The sequence below is a fragment of the Hemicordylus capensis genome, chromosome 2 (genome assembly GCF_027244095.1).
Source record: "Hemicordylus capensis ecotype Gifberg chromosome 2, rHemCap1.1.pri, whole genome shotgun sequence".
Classification (NCBI taxonomy): domain Eukaryota; kingdom Metazoa; phylum Chordata; class Lepidosauria; order Squamata; family Cordylidae; genus Hemicordylus; species Hemicordylus capensis.
Genome location: NC_069658.1, coordinates 143,506,947 through 143,523,979, shown reverse-complemented (window position 1 = coordinate 143,523,979; position 17,033 = coordinate 143,506,947). Strand labels below are relative to the sequence as shown.

At 45.0% G+C, this 17,033-nt stretch overlaps 1 protein-coding gene across 6 annotated transcripts in view; it reads right to left on the bottom strand.

Annotated features, from left to right (window-relative positions):
- The window catches only part of PCGF3 (polycomb group ring finger 3), a 162,106-nt gene that overhangs the window by 83,934 nt on the left and 61,139 nt on the right, over positions 1–17,033 (bottom strand). The window lies entirely within an intron of this gene.

Sequence of the window (17,033 nt, the reverse complement as noted above, 5' to 3'; positions counted from 1 at the left end):
AATAGCAGCCCTGAAGATAAGGAGGATGTTCCATTGGGTGTTACCAACCCACCTGATGGTAAAAATCCATGCAAGAAATGTTCCTGGCTTTCAGCATTGAAATTTACAACTATGGGTGTTAAGAGTGATCAACCCTTTTTTTTTTCTTCCCTTTTTTGCACATTTGATTTTCGAATGTGCCTTGCCAAGGAAAACTCTGTCAAGTAGAAAGCAGCACCAGAAAGTGCTAAAGGGCAATGACTATTTCCTGACCTGGAAGTAGAGAAATAGAAACAGAAGGGAAGCTAACATCTGTGGCTATGTTTTGCTGTCACACAGAAGGTGGCAGTTACTTTCAGGAGGAAGAAGAAGATTAATTAAGAAGATTAGCTTTCAGTAAATAGCCTCGAGCACTATATTATAATGCAGAAGTATAGAATCAAGTGCTTATAGCAGCATCATATGAATTCCTCCAACCTTTTCACAGTACAGGAAACATACAGCATAGACCACATTCCCATACTCAAGAGGCTACATTTGCCTACAATTATATTTTATGAATAGCCCTGGACAAAATTTCAGCTTCAGAGCCTCTACTCACAGTTCCCAGTCTAAGTCCAAACATGCAAACTCTCATATGTAGCTCCAAATTTTATGAAATCTCAGTAAAATGGAAGTAATTGCAATGTTTGTAATTAGCAGAAGGGCAGGCATTGAATATATTTAAACTAATTTATACCTCGCCTCGCTCAACCACAGTCACCCCAAGGCAGCTTACAATTTATACAAAGATAGATCATAAAACCATAAAATAATTTTTAAAATTATTAGAAGTCCACTAAAATAAACCAAACAGCAGATAAAAGCCAATCATATTTTAAGCTGGTAACACACACACATAAGAGACCAAACAGAATAAAATGTTTTCAACTTCAGTTTAAAAATGGCAAAAAAGGAAGTGATGAAAACCTCTCTAGGGATGGACTCCAAAGTCACAGAACCACCACTGAAAAGATCCTCTGTCTAGTGCCTGCCAACTGGAGAGCTCCTGGTATGTGCACTTGATATTTCAGGCAAAGTACAACCCCATCTAGCCACCTAATAGCGCAGCGGGGAAGTAACTTGCCTAGGGAGCAAGAGGTTGCTGACCTATATCGGGCAGCAGCGATATAGGAAGATGCTGAAAGGCATCATCTCATACTGTGTGGGAGATGGCAATGGTAAACCCCTCCTGTTTTCTACCAAAGAAAACCACAGGGCTCTGTGGTCGCCAGGAGTCAACAGTGACTCGAGGGCACAACTTTACTTTACAACCCCATCTAGAACAGTCTCTCACCAGAAACCAAGCTGGCAGTACCCAACAAACAGGACCTCAGACTTGTCTGGATTAAGTTTCATTTGCCTTTATCCATCCCCGAACTGCTTCAAATACTAGCTTAGGGTTTCCACTGCCTCCCTGGCATCAAATGTAGCAAATGAAAGATAGAGCTGTCTATCATAAGCATACTGAAGATAAAGGTAAAGTGTGCCGTCAAATCGATTTCGACTCCTAGCGCCCATAGAGCACTGTGGTTTTCTTTGGTAGAATACAGGAGGAGTTTACCATTGCCTCCACCTGCATAGTGTGAGATGATGCCTTTCAGTATCTTCCTATATCACTGCTGCCTGATATAGTACCAGCAGGGATTCAAACTGGCAACCTTCTGCTTGTTAGTCAAGCATTTCCCCACTGTGCCACTTGAAGATACCTCAGCGCAAATCTCTGGATGAATTCCCCTCACAGCTTTGTGTAAAATGTCAAAAATGATGGAAGACAAGATGGATCCCAAATGGCTATGAGGAAGAGTATAAAAAATACCAAAATACCACCTTAAGGAACCAATCCTCTAGAAAGGACTGGAACCATTGCAACATGGTACCCCCACAATCCAGTCTCAGTGAGGCAAGCCAGAAGGAGACCATGCTCTCTATGGTATTGAAAGTCAGAGTTCAGGGAGAATCAACAGAATCACATTCCCCTTTTCTGTTGCCCAATGAAGGTCATCCACCAGGGTGACCAAAGCAGTTGCTGGTTCAAGCACAGATTGGAACAGATCTAAGTATCCAGTTTCCTCCAGAAACACCTGAAACTAAGAGCTCACAACTGTCTGTCCCTCCCTCCCTCAACTGGCTTGCCCAGCCCCACATCTTCCAATGCCATAAGCTACTTGAAAGGCAAGTCCATTCTACTCATCAAAATCTCCTGGATGTTCACACTCATCTTGAAAGCCACCAGTCTCAAAATCAGCCAAATGAAACCAGAGAGCACCAATTATTTTCCTTGATTCAAGCAGTCACCAGGTGTCACAGATCATAATCCCTCAGGAGTGTTAGCACATTCAGGTCTCAATCTTTCCCTACAAGGTCACTTGCCCAGTCTCCAGATAAAACATCTGTTCTGATCAATGACAATCTCTCACGGGGGTAACAAATCTATAGTCTAATAAACTCTGCTTTCACCAAGAGGTGGAAGAGAACCTTTCCTGTACTGCTTGAGATACTACTACTAATAAAACTTTAATAATAATAATAATAATAATAATAATAAATTATTATTATAAAATTATAAATTATAACAAAAACAGAAGGAATAGAACTGCCCAATGGAAGCAACATCAAGAACCTGGAAGAGAAAGAACATTACAAATACTTGGGCATTCTCCAGGCTGATAACATCGCACACACTGAAGTTAAAAGAAAAATTGGAAGTGAATACATCAGGAGAGTTAGAAAAATCCTCAAGTCCAAACTCAATGGCGGGAACACCATACAAGCCATAAACACCTATACCTGTTATCAGATACACTGCAGGAATAATAGAGTAGACCCAGGCAGAGCTAGACACGCTAGATCGTAAGACCAGGAAAATCATGACCATCAATCATGCTCTGCACCCCCGCAGTGATGTCGATAGGCTCTACCTCCCTCGCAGCTCAGGTGGAAGAGGAATGCTGCAAGTCCATCAAACAGTAGAGGAGGAGAAAAGAGGCCTTGAAGAATATATCAAGGACAGTGAAGAAGATGCACTTCAAATGGCCAATAATGCGAAACTATTCAACACCAATGAAAGAAAGCAGGCCTACAAGAAAGAACAAGTAAAGAACTGAGCAGAAAAATGGAAAAAGAAGCCCCTGCATGGTCAATATTTGCACAATATAAGTGGAAAATCAGATATCACCAAGACCTGGCAATGGCTTAAGAATGGTTACTTGAAGAAAGAAACAGAGGGTTTAGTACTGGCTGCACAAGAACAGGCACTAAGAACAAATGCAATACGAGCCAAAGTCGAAAAATCCACAACAGCAAGTGCCGCCTTTGTAAAGAAGCAGATGAAACAGTGGACCACCTAATCAGCTGTTGTAAAATGATCGCACAGACTGACTACAAACAAAGGCATGACAAAGTAGCAGGGATGATACACTGGAACATCTGCAAAAAATACAAGCTACCTGTAGCCAAACATTGGTGGGACCATCAAACTGAAAAAGTTGAAGAAAATGAAGATGTAAAAATATTATGGGACTTCCGACTACAAACAGACAAACATCTGCCACACAATACACCAGATATCACTGTAGTCGAGAAGAAAGAAAAACAAGTTAAAATAATTGACATAGCAATACCAGGGGATAGCAGAATAGAAGAAAAAGAAATAGAAAAAAATCACAAAATACAAAGATCTACAAATTGATATTGAAAGGCTGTGGCAGAAAAAGACCAAAATAATCCCAGTGGTAATTGGCACCCTAGGTGCAAATCCAAAACAACTTGAAGAGCACCTCAACACCATAGGGGCCACAGAAATCACCATCAGCCAATTACAAAAGCAACTTTACTGGGAACAGCCTATATTCTGTGATGATATCTATAATAACAGCAACAATATTGATAACAAAATTCAACCATTCCAGGTCCTTGGGAAGGACCAGATCTCTGGATAAAACAAACCAGTCAATAACACATGTCCGACTGTGTAAACAAGAAATAATTATTAATAATAATAATAATATAACTTTATTTATTAGCCACCCCATAACAAATTGTTCTCTGGGTGGCACACAACACTACATTAAAATCCAATAAAAACACAAAACGCACATCAAATCACAACACACACACAAAATACAATACAAAACAATTTTAAAACTTGGTTTTTAAAATCAGTTTTTTGAAGGCTGAGTAAACAGAGAGATGTCTAAAAAAACAAAGCAATGGTGCCAGGCAAACCTCACTGAAGAGGCTGTTCCATAAATGCAGTGTGACCACCGAAAAGGCCCTCTCCCTAATAGCCACCCACCTCACTCCGTTTGGCAGAAGTACTTGGAGCAGGGCCTCCGAAGAAGATCTTAAGGTTCGGGTAAGAACATACGAGGAAAGGCTCTCTCTCAGGCAATCCGGTCCCAACCGTTTGGCGCTTTAAAGGTTGAAATCAGCACTCTGAATTGGGCCGATTTGGTTCAGCTGACGAAGCACTGGCGTAATATCATCAAAACATCCAATTCCAGTTAATAATCTTGCTGCCCTATTTTGTACCAACTGCAGTTTCTGGACAGTTTTCAAAGGCAGCCCCACGTACAACCTATTGCAGTAATCAAAGTGAGAGGTTATCAGAGCATGAGTAACTGTGGCCAAGCTATCTCTATCCAAGTACGGTCTCAGTTGGTGTATCAGCTGAAGTAAATAAAAGGCACCCCAAGCCACAGAGGCCACTTGAGCCTCTAGCAACAAGGTCAGAGCACGCCCAGACTGCAAACCTGGTCCTTCAGGGAGAGCGCAACCCCATCTAGGACAGGCTGATCACCATTCACCTGGGCAGAGGAACCACTGACAGAGGCGCCAAAACAATTTGCGCTGCCACAGCCGAATCATTTCAGTGGAAGACAAGCAGTAACTTTAAAAGGAGGCACATAGGTCTTACCTTCTCCTCCAAGGCATTGCCAAGTCTAAAAAGCCACCCTGTGTGGCTGCGGTGCTGCTCCCAGCAGCCCGTGTGCGGCACTAACAGGCACACGGCCACCACTCATGCACATCAGCCATGTGTGTGCCGACACCGCATGCAGGCTGCTGGGAGCAGCACCACGGCTGAGTGGCTTTTGGGGACCTAAAGTGCCGAGGTGGGGGAGCAGGTAAGACCTCCTTTTAAAGCTACTGCTCTCCACCACCACCTCCCCGCCCCCCCGCCTCCACAGCAGCATGAAATACTTCGTACACATCCATATTCTGTTCCAAAGCCAGGCCTGAAGCCTGACTGAAATGGATCTAAATAATCTGTTTCCTCCAAGAGTGTCTGGAGCTGGTCAGCCACTACATGCTCAAGCACCTTGCCCAGGAAGGGGAATATTGGCCACAGGCCTATAGTTGTTTACATCCTCTGGGTCCCAGACTAGGTTTCTTTAGGAGTGATAGAATAATAGCTTTCTTCAACAAAGCTGGGCTGTCTCAGTGAAGCATTTAGACCCTGCTTGACCCAGCTAAACGTTCCCTCCATTTCTTCTACCTCTCCCAATGACAATGCATCAGTTGTCGTGTCCAACTACTGGCAAGTGTGAATGACTTTACCCTCAAAGTGTTGTGCAAATGCATCACACTGAGTGTTCCCTCTAATGCGTGTGCATGTGCGCACGCTCAGACAATTTTGATGTCCGCTCAGTTAGTTTTGATCCCGTTCAGGTTGAATCAGGAAGGCCCCACTCTGAATTCATGTGCACACACACTGCCTTGATACTGCCACCCAGAACAAAACTCATTCCGCACTGAGATGAAAAAAAATAGAGAGAACACTGATCACAGTGTGCTACAGAGGGTTCTAACAAATCTTGCCTGGGACCAGATTTCAAGAGGCCGCGCTGGATGACAGTGAGAGGATGCAATGGTGGACAGGGGTGGGGGGAATTCTTTTTTCCCCATCACTGCCACAGAACAGGCTCAATAATGACTTCTAGCCTGTGTTTGCTCAGACTCACCCCGAGTTTTCCTCCACTTGTGTTCCAGCCATCTCCCAGCTTGCTTCATCACCCTCAGCTCAGGTGTATAACAAGGTGCTGCATGGGCTCTGTTTTGAAGGAGAGGACACTTGGGAGCGACCCTGTCAACCTACTTGGATACTACTATCCAAGGGAGATCAAGGGAATGACCTTTACCTTTGTAGTAACCCCAAAGTGATGGCCCCAAAAAGGAGCCCCACCCACATCAGCCCTTAGAAAAATATTCCCCTCCCAGTAAGTGGAAGATGACAAGCAACAGCTGTTCTGGGCAATGGGGGCAAAACTTCCTCACCCAAGTCCGGCTGCAGTCTCACCTCACCCACTGTTGTTCTTGGAGGCAGCAGAGGAGATACAGGGGGCATGCTGGTAAAAGTGCATTTCCCCTGGTCTCCAAGCTTCCAGCCAGCTGCTGTTGAGCTCTCTGCTTTCTTCTGGCTATGTCAGGCCCCAGAAAAAGACTCCCCCACTTCAGAAGTGGAAGTTGATCAGCAGCAATTGTTCTAGGTCACATGTGTAAAGCTTCCTCACTGGGACAGCATCCGTGGTCCAGCTGCAGTCTTGGCTCATTCCCTGTTGTTCCTGGTAGCAATAGAAGATGCATAGGGGATGCAATTGTGTCCTTCCCTTGGTCACTCCGCTGTTCTGGCTAACCACAGTATGCTCTCTATTATTCCTCCTATAGTTGAATTTCTTCTCCTTGGCCTTGGCTTTCCCTTTAAGGATCCTCTTCCAAAGGGCCGCTGCCCCTTCAGCAGCCACCCAAAGGCAACTGCCTTCAAGGCCGGCAGCTTCTTTTAGGGGTCTGTGTGTGTCAACATTATGCATTTGAACTATCTGCAGGGTCTTAAGAGCTGCAACGCAGTATGCAGTTTGCATGAAAGCTGCACCCACCAAGACTATACAACAGTCTAATGCTTTCACGTGTATTTAATAGGTGCAATGATTTCATTCTCTGCAGACATTATATCATAACCCTAGTCAGCAACTAGTTTTGTCACAGAGCCATATTGAAAAGAGGCGTTCAAGAGTGCCTGGCTCTGAAAAAGGAACATTGGACTGAAGGGTTCTTTTTCCCTGTGACTGGAGCTCATCAGTCAACTCTCCTCAGTTGTGGACTGAGCATGCTCGAGACAGAACTGGATCACTTTAGGCTAGTTTCCTGGCACCAGGAGGTGGTATAGCCCCAGTTCCGGGACTACAGCATAGAGAGTGGCATGAGGAAAAGAAGGAGAGAAACCAGCCCAGGAGGCAAACAAGTTATAGTACAAGCAGAAGCAAATATACTAACAAGGAAAACACAAGGAGAAGCTAATGCTATAATGCCCTGGGAGCTGTCACCTCCCAAAAACATAATCCCAGGAAGAACTATATACATCCATGGGTGGGCCTGATGAGCTCCAATCACAGGGGGAAAGAAAGTCAAATGTTTCTTTCCCCCCTGTGCTGGAGCTCATCATTATGGAACATACCCAAGATGTCAGAGAAGTGGGAGGGAGGGATATATGAAGCTAAACCACTTGTTGTAGCACCCGATGGCCAAAGGCCACCTGTGGCATATGGAAAGAGGTGATTCTGTAGTATCTAATGAAAAGGGTGACTTATGATCAGGTATATCAATGAGGGGAGCATGTGCAGAGAAGGCTGCTAAGGCTGATGCGCTACGCGTGGAATAGGCCATAATACCCGAGGGAACTGGAAGATTGAGAGTCTCATAGGTAAGGATGATACAGGCCCTAATCCACCAGGCTAGCGCGGCCTTTGACACCTTGGAACACAAGGAGAAAGAGCAGAAAGATACAAAAATGGAATCCAATCTGCGGAGGTCTTTTGTGCAGTGAATATAGATACGGAGTGCTCTGTGCACATCCACGGTATGCCATGTCTTTTCCCTAGGGTGCGAAGGCGATGGGCAGAAGGAGGGAAGCACGATGTCTTGAGAGCAGTGGAAGGCAGAACTGATTTTAGGCAGGAAGGTGGGATCCAGTTTAAGGACAACTGAGTCGAGCTGGAAAATGCACAGCTGCGCGCACACATGGCAGCGACATGCGACGGGTGCATGTGTGCTGGTACAGTACTCTACTTCCAGGCAATGACGGGGGCAGGGGCAGCAGGGAGGAACGCTGCCGCCCACAAAACTTCACTTTTAACTGCAGCACCAGAGGGGGAAGAGCGGCCGGAGGGGGAAGTACTATCCCCCGGCCCTTAAAGGTAGACACCCCCACGTGCCGGACCACTGGACCGGCCAGGTTCTGAACCGGTTCGGAGGCCTCTAACATGGCCTCCGGACCGGTTCGTGCACACCACTAGCACCTTATATGAAATAATTTGAAGGGAAGCAGAAGACAGTGGCTCAAACGATGGCTGGGTGAGTGCATTTAGAACTCTGAGATTCCACAAAGGAACTCTGTGGATAGGGGGTAGAGCCAAGTTGGAAGCCCCTTTAAGGAATCTAGCAATGTGCAGATGGAGGGTGGTAGAACCTGGGTACAAGAGGTCAAGGACAGAGGACAGGGCAGGGCAGGGCAGGGCAGAGGTCTGTCTTTTGAGGGTGTTAAGGAATAGATGTAAATCCAGGCCAGATTGAAGGCAGGCAAGAACTTTGGGAATGCCAGCCGATGCAGGATCATTGTGTCTTCTGCATGACCATCAGCGGAAGGCAGCCCATGTACCTTGATATATGCAGTTGGTGGACAGTCATTAAGAGGCATTATGAGGATTAGCTCTGCCCATTCCATTATCATCTTTCTTAGGACCTTTGGCAGTATGGCTGTTGGTGAAAAGCTGTATGATAGAGCCAGCGGCCAAGGTGCCATGAGGGGATCGGTGGCCTATACCTGGGGAGACCCAAACCTGGTGTAAAAGTGAGGAAGCTGATGATTCGTTGTGGAGATGAAGAGATTCATGCATGGTTAGCTGAGCTCCACTGTTATTTGTTGGAACACCTCTGGGTGGCAGCTCCACTCCGCTGGATCTATGGTGTGGCGGCTGGGCCAGTCTGCTTGAAGGTTGTCGGAGCCGCTGAGGTGTTCGGCAGAGATTGATAGTAAGTGGGTCTCTGCCCACAGGAAGAGGTCAGATTCTGCCATCAGGGGTCAGGATCTGGTGCTACTCTGATGGCTGATGTGCAATATGGCGGTTATATAGTCTGTCCTCACCAACACGTGCATCCCATAAAACAGGTGCAGAAAATGAAGGAGTGCAAGTCTGATGGCCCAAAGCTCCAGTCAGTTGGTGTTCTGGCGTGCTTCCTCTGGGGACCAGCGACTCTGCACACAGTGGTCTGCGCAGTGCACTCCCCATCTGGAGAGGCTGGTGTCATGACGATCCACATCAGGGTCATTAGAGGAAGGCCTCTGTTGACCGCTGAGGAAAGCTACCATCATAGAAACTGTCTGATCTTGAGTGGGATCCGAATTTGTGCACTCCCACCATTATGGAGCCTTGAAAGGGCAGGAGGAGCCACTGAAGCAGTCATAAATGCCACCTGGCTCCAGGGGTGCATTCCGTGCATGCTACCATGGATCCCAGGACAGTGGCCAGTAGCATTAGATCCACAGACTGTTGGTGTGTCAGCAGTTAGGAGCATTAAAATTTTGTCTATCCTCTCTTGTGGGAGCGAGATCAGAGCCTGCATCGTGTCAAAGAACACCCCGAGGTGTTGTTGAGACTGTGACAGGTGGAGATGGCTCTTTGCCTGGTTCACTACGAAAACATGGTTGCTCAGGCACTGTAGGGTCTTGGACACATCCTTTAGGGCTTGTGAGAAGGACGGAGATCTGTTCAACACATCATCCAGGTAGGAGTGGATGTACACCCCTTGCAGCCGAAGGTGGGCAATCGGGGCTACAATGGCCTTTGTAAAAACCCCAGGGACTGATGAGAGGCCAAACAGTAAGGCCCTGTATTGGTAGTGTTTGGAGTTGTAAACGAATCTGAAGAACCTCCTGTGGACAGGGAGGATGGGAATATGGAGGTAGGCCTCTGATAGGTCCACTAAGGCCAGGAAGTTGCCTGGTTGGATTGCCTCTTTGATCGTATGGAGGAACTCCATCCTTAACTTCCTCTTTACTTTACTTTATTTATTTACGGTCAGTGACCAAAAGAGAAATGTACAGTCATTAATAACTCAAAATCTTCCTCTTTTTTATGAACTTGTTGAGCCTCTTAAGAGCCAGGACTGCCCTCCAAGAGCTGCCCTTCTTATGCACAAAGAACAAGATTGAGTAGAAACCCAGACCTACTTCCGCTGCTGGTACTAGCTCGATGGCCCAGATCTGAAGAGGATGAAGAATTGCTTGTATCATACGACAGTGCTTCTCTGGATTTCTGGATCTTGGGGAGACTGTGTAATCTTCAATGGGAGTTAATGTAAAATCAAGTGAATAACCCCTGGAGACCGTGTTAAGAACCCACTCGTCTTGGGTAGCCGACATCCAAGAGGGTGTGAACTCCAGAGGTCTGCCCCCTACTGACAGGGAGTCATTTATTTTGTCGGGTGGGGTTAAAGGGGTTGGAGGCCTGTGCTCTGGAGTGTCCTCTGCAGCACTGTGTCCACTGTGAGCATCCAAATCCCCTGGAGCTGGAACCACGGAAATCTCTAAATTGATTGGAGGGGTTAAACTGGAACTGCCTATGGGGACGAAAGGACTGGCCTGGGTCACAAAAGGGTCCACGAGAGTCCTTTTTGGCTGACAGCGTAGCTTTCTTCTTATCCCTGACTTCTACCAGGTCCAGCCCCAGGGAGGGGCCAAAGAAGTCAAAACCTGCAAATGGGGAAGCCGTGAGAGCCAGTTTAGATTTTGCATGCGCATTGCAGTTCTTGAGCCACAGAGACCTACAGACCGCCACTGCAGCTGCCACAACCCTGGAGGCACGCTGAACACAATCCAGGCTGGAATAGGCCATAAGGACCACCACCTTAGCCATCTTGTTCAGACCCTGGTGAAGTTTGGTGTTATCAGAGGGAATAAGAGTGGCGAGCTCCTTGGCCCAAAGGATAGATGCCCTAGCGAAAATAGAGTAGGTAGTGGTGGCCTTGATGACTGTTGCGGAAGCCTCATGTGCCTTTCTAAAGCACATCTCTCCAAGATGACCCAGAGACCAACCTGGCTGCTGAATTCTGTTCCAACTGCAGTTTCCAGACTACGTACAAAGGCAGCCCCACATAGACCACATTGCAGCAGTCAAGTCTGGAGGTTCCTAGCAGATGTACCACTGTTCTGAGGTCATTTATCTCAAGAAACTGACACAGCTGGAGTATCAGTCAAAGCTGATAGAAGGCACTTCTGGCCACTGCCTCAACCTGGGACACCAGGGAGAGGTTTGGATCCAGAAGCACTGATCTAAATATTAGACAACAAGAATGCGCTTTTACTAGAAAAATGATGATGTTCCTGACTAGTGATTTAAATCATTAAAATCGAGTCTTTCTGTGAAGCGATTTAAATCATGGTTTAAATCAATTTGATTTAAATCAAATCAACCCAACTTCTCCCTACTCCCCTTTTCTTCTATTGCAAAGCTCTAATCTCCAAGCCCATTGCTACAGCTGCTGATCCTCCTCTTTAAACTTCTGGGCCAAGGCAATACTTAGTAAATGTGGGGTACTAATCCCTGTTATAGTAGGTATCACTACAGCAGCTACAGTGAACTACAACTCCCATCACCCCCAGCCACAGTGGCCAGTAGCCATGGATGATGAGAGTTGTACGTCAACATCTTCAGGAAGGCCACAGTTTGACACCACAGGCTATATTTAGTAAGAAGTCATTCAAGATATCTGTCTTGTTTTGAACAAATTGGTGGCCAGCCTATGAAAGAGTTCCACAAGTGACACAGGCAGCTGGAATTTGTGGCACTCCTGGAGAACGCAGCCCCACAGGACTGCCTATGGCACAGAGCCAGGCCTGCACTCCTGCCAGTTCTAGAGGCAAAACCACCCCAAAGCACTGAGGGTGAGGAGGGAGCTACACATGTATCTTGGTGTGCAGCAGAATGGCACCATCTTATACTTTGATTTGACTTGTGTTATTGTTGCCAAAGGTTTGGCCATCCACGAAAGCACTAGACTCCAGGCCACTACAAACATGACAACAGCTGTACACAGAAAACACTTCTGCATAGGGAAACAGGATGTAGGCATAAGTAAACCTAAATTGCTGTGGGAGTATATAAACACACAAGGATATGCATACATATGAGGTTAGTCCAGTGGTGGCAACCTTTTTGGCGACTGTGCCACAAGCAGAGATCAAAATATGAAATGACACCATGCTGCTGTGTACCAAAATACATATGTCACACACACACACAACCTATACCTTAGTACAGTCTTGCTTCTAGTCTACAGAGCCAGAGAGCTGGCAAGATACAAGCCAGACTCTACATCATACCTACATGCTGGTGGCATGCGATTTGGTACTTGTAAGCACTTTCCACGTCAAAAATTCCTCACATTCTAAGTAGCCCTTAATTACAGAGTATACTGTACTTAGGAAAGAAGAAAATTGTTGCACTTCTCTGTATGACAAGGTAATCATTTGCATCTACAGCAACAGGTGGCATCTTTCTTAGTATCAAAGCTTCATTTACACACGTTCAATTCAGTGAAATGGATTGGAGGTGGTCAAGAACTTGCTTCAAAGTAATCTCAAGGAGAAGAGAACACAACAAACTAAGATAAGCATAGCCATGTACATTTCCTTTGCTTTAGAATGTCTGGCACAATACGTAGACAAACTTCTGAAAAGACTTTTCAAAAACTTAATTGTGATTATCTTCACAACTCTAAAAGAAATGCTGTCACTATTAAAAGGTTGGCCTTAATTTTAAACAATGAATTTGTCAGTCATTCACAAGGGTAACGTGTCTGAAGGGTTAATAAAAGGTATTTGTTCACAGAGGCTCAACCACGTCTGAGCATTCATTCCTCCTCAAAGCAGTGACAGATAAAAAAAAAATATTATGACAGGGTTAAGGACAGCAGGAGAAAGTTGCAACAGTCTGGGAATTGGTTTGGAGGCTGGGAGAAGATTATGCTCTATTATACTCTTTTAGCTTGTTCAAGAAGGAGATTATAGGTTTGAATATTCCCTCATTTAAAACACAAAGAACTCTTGCACACAGAAGACTAGGATATCAAGGACAAAATCCAGCATAACCTTTTCCATCACAAACTAGCTTTCTATATGGAGGGAGTTTTAGAGCCAGTCTACACATTAGACAGAAAAACACAATAGAATTCCTGATTGTGACACATCAGACTTCAGGTATGTGAGAAAAGGGGAGGGAAATCAAATAAATGCTCCTACATACACACAAAAATCTCCCTGCATGTAGTAAACTAGTACATTAAGGAGAGGACTAGTTTGGTACATGAAGAGAATTGTTTGTTCGCAGGATGGAACATTCATTGCAATCTCTCACCTGAAGTCTGAAATGATACCATCCAGGTCTACCATCTACCACCCCATTATCTGCATAATAATATGCAGGTTTCCAATGAGCATTCAGGCATCCCACCCCAAGCCTCCAGCAGACTGACAGAGTACAATAAAATAAAATTTTAAAAAAGCTTTTCCACTTGATGACTATTGCATAAACTAGCCCATCAGTACAGAATTGCTGGGCCAGGTAATGCTAAGATCGCTTGATGGGTGCTGAGGGGTGAAAATGAGATACTTTGCAATTGTAACAGGGAGCTGGGAAACGTTTCACCCCAAATCCCAGCAACTCTGTTATGGGGAAACAGAGAGGCAAATGAGCTGTTCATGTACATGTACAGAACTATTTGTATTGCCAGTATCTGGAAAACAGCGACTCATTTTTCTTTAATGTGTAATTGCTGGGAAAGCTGTTACTCACAGCAAATCTTAGGGATAGAGCAGGCAATAAAGCCAAAAGCCTTTGCACTTCAAAATCACAATATTCTCTCACTGAACAAGCCTGCTTCACAGAAAAGGAGCCCACCTTGCAGCCCAATCCTATGAACAATGGGGCTAGCAAACAGCTACAGGACAGGACAGGACACAAGGATGACTGTGCTGTCCAGACATCATACCAAAAGTGCTGGGCCACAGCTGTTGGCCCTGTACATCCAAAAACCGCACTAGAGAGACAACATGAATACACCAAAAGGAGGAGGATGGAGGTGGGCTGGGGACAGTATTAATGATGGCTTATTTAGACACCACTCCACCTGCCTTTCAGCCACCAAAGAGCCAGCTATATTGGAATAAGCCTGAGTGCCTGAAATATGATAGGAACTGGCTGTAATGGGAGTTCATCTGACAGGCAGCGTTACAAGACAGACCTGCCCTACTTCCCTCACCTAGGATGGATGTCACTGTAGCTGTATTAGTACAAGCCACTCTCTCTGCCAATCACAGCTATACAGAGCTGAGGTACCCATATTGAGTGCTTTGTACCGTAATAAAAACTGCCATGAGAATCAGATGTATGCAACTTTTCAAACATGTGCTCTGTAAAACTTGTAGTTTAATTTCACTGGATGAAGATTCCAAGTTTTTTTGTATATGTGAAATGTATGTGAGTCACTCACAGTGAAGTAGGATCTCCATGTCTAAAATAACCCAGATTTCAAATATCTATTTAAACAACTTCAGACTTCTATAGAATCACAGTATGTTCATCTTTAGGTACATGAACTGTACCTGGAAATTATGCTAGTATAAGACTAAATATTGTTAAGCTGAACATATTTTCACACTAGGATCTGGCTGTTTGGAACTCTTTGGCTTTGCAGTCCTTTGAAGACACAGGGGAGGATTCTATGTGGTGTTCTCAGTTTGCACAGGTGATGATGAAGTGAAAGAAGTATGGATGGTACTCCACATGAACTTGCTCTGCATCATGGAACATGCCCCACAACCCTTTGCTAGAGAAGCTCCCAGGAATACAAATTGATGCAGAAGGAGTTCCCTGAAAGCAGGAAGTTTGAAAGACATTTCTGATATTGTTGAGGCTGACTCCATTTCCACACTTGGCACATTCTAGCAAGTGACACTTAAACCGCTTCATGAGACACAACAAAAGTGAGTACAAGTTTATGCAGAGCAAAAACACACATATACATGTAGTGACCTCGCACACTGTGGGGTACGAGGAAATACTTGCGATGTTTAATATGTACCAGTTTCTAGTATGTGAAATGGCTGTTAACATAATGAAATAAGGTTTATCTTTGAAGTGTATCATTTACCTATGACTTAGCAAAAAGCTTGACACCTATCCATAAGGACTTCTGCATTGCAGACCCTCTGTCAAACAGGTCACCACAAGTTAAAAGTGAAATAACGCTTCTAAGACAGGAGTAATAGAAAGATTGCTGTATAGTTTAGTGTATTAGCATACACAACAAAATATAATCAGATTACACCTGCATATAAAATATTAAATTAAAAATATGGAGTATTCAAAGGTAAATAGTAACATGAAGTTGGACATCCCTTGTAGCTTCATGATAGAGTACACATTTTCATGCAGCAGCATATTAACCGACAGGAAAAATATTGACATTGGAAATACCATTCTTGTAGGATGATTTAGGGTAATCTATCTCAAGAGTTTAAAATTCTAGAGCATACTTGTGAATAGCTATGATGATGTGTCTATTCACCACCAAAGTCTAATCATCACATTAACGGAGCACCACAACACATAATAAAGTGATTTAACATATCCAAATGAACTAGAAGCAGCAAAAGGGCACTTATTCAACAATTACACCCTCAAGACCAGAAGCAAAGATCTCAAGCTCACAAATTCACTAGTCTCTCAGGTGAATCACAGTCATCACACCAATACACAGCTACATTTTTATAGCACAACCATCCTAGAAAAGCAGTGCCACTTGAAAATAGTTTCTGCAACAAAAATCATTAACTATCAGGGGTACTGGAAATAGTTCATCACAACTCTGAGCTTGATTACACTTTCCCATAGCCATCTCTTCCACCACTGTATCTAAAGGAACATTAAAAACCACCCACTATGTAAGAGCAGTTAGCTAAATTACTGGGAATGAACGTCCTTAATGGCAACACAGCACTCCCAGAATTGTCAACTCCTACAGAATTCCAAACATTTCCTTACAGACCCTCGCAGAGACACCTGAGGCCATGAGCACTTTTAAAGCCCAGGCTGCAACAACGTGGGCAAACTGCAAGTTAGTTGCTGCTGCTTCAGAGTCAAGACTTCTGCAAGTCAACTTAAGCCTCACAATTGTACAGCAACCTTCAAACTGTCATGCCAGACCGCCCCCACCCCAACAAATCACACTTCTTTGAAAACACACACCTACAAACCTGTGTGGCAGGCTTATAGATTAAACTGCACAGGATAGGAAGTAGGCATTGCCATACTGTACAAGTAAGGCACCGATATGAGCAAGCCCTTAGTCACCATGCAAGAGAGATTACTCCTTGGCATAACTTCGGGGCGGGGGTGAGAAAAATATACAAAATTAATTGAAGCTTTTCTATACAGGGGGTAGGAATCCTTCCTAAGGAGGGGGAGATATAAAGAAGGCTTCCAGAACAGCCAAGCACCTAAATACTTGTGGTGGGGGATAGAGAAGTCACCAAATGCAAGGGCGGGGGGAGAAGAAATAGCTATAATTAGGGGTGGAGGGGTGTCATTATTCGGGAGACTCTGGTGGGGGGAGGAAAGAGAAAAGTCTCCAACTCTTAACCAGGAAGACCACCACCACCCTTCCCCTTGAGGACATTTGCTGCAGTCACAGAAAGTTATAGAGCCACATACACACACCCTTCAAACCCACCCCCAAAATGCATTCACAGCCCCCCACACACGCAAGAAACCCCAGCAGTGTGTGAAAGAGAGAGAGGAAGGTTTTGGCCCAATGCGCCTCTCACAGTCCCACCTCCCGCCCCCCTCAATAAAAGCCCCTTCCTCTCAAGGCAAGCAGAAGGCGACCCCCACCCAGGACACAGGGGGGCTCCTCACAGGCGCCCCCCATCCATCCCCTTGGCCCAGTGGTGGGAGGGAATC